Source organism: Eurytemora carolleeae, unplaced genomic scaffold, assembly GCF_000591075.1.
Source record: "Eurytemora carolleeae unplaced genomic scaffold, Eaff_2.0 scaffold507, whole genome shotgun sequence".
In the NCBI taxonomy this organism is placed as follows: domain Eukaryota; kingdom Metazoa; phylum Arthropoda; class Copepoda; order Calanoida; family Temoridae; genus Eurytemora; species Eurytemora carolleeae.
The window spans coordinates 100356-103484 of record NW_019396911.1 but is presented as its reverse complement, the minus strand read 5'-3'; positions in this window follow the sequence as shown (position 1 = coordinate 103484).

Here is a 3129-nt window from a genome sequence, read left to right as displayed (position 1 = left end):
TCAGCCTGGGACATCCTGTTTATGTACTGTACAGCTTTCTATAGCCCGGAAGTTAAAATAATAAAATGTATATGCGTTACATAACATCGTCAGTCAGTACTAAAAAGTGTTTATAGTTAGAACATGAACTTCTCAGTCGTTACATAAAATTGACAGTCGTTACATAAAATTGACAGTCGTTACCTAAAATTGACAGTCGTTACATAAAATTTACAGTCGTTACTTAAAATTGACAGTCGTCACATAAAATTGACAGTCGTTACATAAAATTGACAGTCGTTACTTAAAATTGACAGTCGTTACTTAAAATTGACAGTCGTTACATAAAATTGACAGTCGTTACATAAAATTGACAGTCGTTACTTAAAATTGACAGTCGATACATAAAATTGTCAGTCGTTACATAAAATTGACAGTCGATACATAAAATTGACAGTCGCAACATAAAATTGACAGTCGCTACATAAAATTGACAGTCGTTACATAAAATATGGTCATACGGCATACGGTACATAAAGTTGTTTGTCGGTGTATAAAATATTCAGTCGGTAATGGTATAAAGTTGTCAGTTGGTACAAAAACTGGTCAATTGTTATTTTGTTGTCTGTCGGTGCATAAGGGTGTCTGTCTGTACAGAAATTTAGTGGTGTGTAAAATTGTCCTTTGTTATAAAATTGGTCAGTCGGCAAAATGTAGTTGTCACTTGCTACATAAAGTTGTTAGTCGGAACAAAAATTGGGCCGTTAATACAATATTGTAAATTTTAGATATTTTGGTTTAAATGATTAAAAAAAATTTACAAAATTATTTTTTTTTATAATTTCTATTTACTAGTGATGAATTTAAGGTCTAAATTTATTTTTTTATTATTTGACGTCATTGAAGAATACATTAAATTTTATCAAAACTAATCCAATTTGTTTAATTAGGATTCATCTAGTTTTTCTAAACTTGATAAACAATGTTTTTTTTCCCAAAATCATTCATTTTCTAGGAAAAAATGTTTAGGGTGTCTCTTTTTTCAACTACCAAACGTCTTTTTAGTGAACTAAAAAGGGGGTTCTTCGTTGAAAAATTTTTCTCTAAAATTCCGTTTTAACCTTAAAAGCAGACCTTTTTTAAGCAAACCACAAATATCTATATTTTAGATTCATGATTACATTTTTTAATTCTATAAAATCATAATCATCATGTTTTATCCGAATTCAGATTTAAAATAATAAGAGTGAGATGAACGTTTGAAACTTCTGACCTGCACATTACCCGAAATACCGTGGGGGGGGGGGGGACATTTTATACATTTTTAGAAAGCCCTTGGAAAACATTTGCAAAAATCTACAAAGGAATTGATTCTTTGCCACAGACTCAAATTTTCTAATCCCTATTTAGTTGCAACCTAATGAAGGAAACTTTTGACATTTCAAACTTGGATTATTTGATCCAACAAAATTCATAGTTTGAAATATCTATGACCTTAGGTTGCTCAGATATAGGGACTAGAAAATCAGAGTTTGTGGCAAAGACTCAACTCCTTTATTACAAAGTTCAGTTCTATGGCACTTTTAATTTTCTATATAAAAATAAATTACATAATCAGATCTTAATATATCCCTCGTTGCTATGAGATCTCCAATTATAAACCTATAAAAGATTAACTCTAATATCAAATATATTAAATATATTGTATATAGTTGGGTCCTAGCTCCAAGTTATATTGTGCTGTTCATTTTCTATCCGGTCTCATTAAAAACTTTTTAAACCTTAATTTCCTTAAAGGGAGTGTTCTCCTGTTTAAACCTTAATTTCCTTAAAGGGAGTGTTCTCCTTTTTAAACCTTAATTTCCTTAAAGGGAGTGTTCTCCTTTTTAAATCGTAATAATTCTTAAAAGGGAGTGTTCATCTTTTAAAACTATAATTTCCTCAAAGAGAGAAGGGAGTGTTCTCTCTTTTAAAACTTAATTTCCTTAAAGGTAGTGTTCACCTTGTTAAACCTTAATTACATTAAAGGGAGTGTTTTCATTTTTAAACCTTAATTTTATAAAAGGGTGTTCTCCTTTTAAAGTTATATTGAAATTGCATGTATGAAGTAACAAGAAAAAAGGAACGGAACACTTGCCTCAAACTCAAATTTTCTGATAAGGAATAAAGAATATGAGTTTGATAAAAGTGTTCTAATACATTCTACATACTACATTCTACATACTACATTCTACATACTACATTCTACATACTACATTCTACATACTACATTCTACATACTACATTCTACATACTACATTCTACATACTACATTCTATGAATTACTGTTTGTGTAAATTTGGTGCACTATTATATTAACAAATAATTGCTTTTATGCCTCATTTCCCCTTTCCCACATTTCACTACATTAACTAGATAGAAAGAGAAGGTCAAATTTATACAACATCCCCGGTACGACTTTGTGACCTCGTAGCTCCTCTAGTTTACGCACAAGTTTAAAAAGTGCAAATCTATCTATAATATCTCTTCAACAAGAGGAGTTATTCTTGGAAACATAAAAGATATCAATCTTATTTGAAATTTACTCTAGTTTGATGTGCCGCAATCTTATTTACTCTAGTTTGACGTGCCGCAATCTTATTTACTCTAGTTTGACGTGCCGCAATCTTATTTACTCTAGTTTGACGTGCCGCAATCTTATTTACTCTAGTTTGACGTGCCACAATCTTTTCTCTATATCTCTTCCAACCACATCACGCGGATTTAATAGTTAGGTCCTTGTCCCTGATAGCAAGCAAGATTTAAGACTGGGTTGACCTTGAAGCGTCGCATCTTCTTGATTGGTTCTTAGAAACCTTTCTCTTATTAAGATTTTGTACAATTTATACTTCACAAGACGCTATTATTGAGATAGGATTAGAAACTTTCAAAATTTTGAAGATTTCAATTCCATTTTTCTTTAATAGAATCTGTAAAATTATTCCGAATAAACTCTGTTCTCTGAAACCATGTTCTATGGACGTTAGACAGCTAGGGAGTTCATTGGACTAGTTAAAATTATAATTCAAATCAGACAGTCGTCTTCCTTTTCATAGTTTTATGGGTCCCACTGTATTATCTGTGAGCTATAAAAACACCAAAATGTTTGTG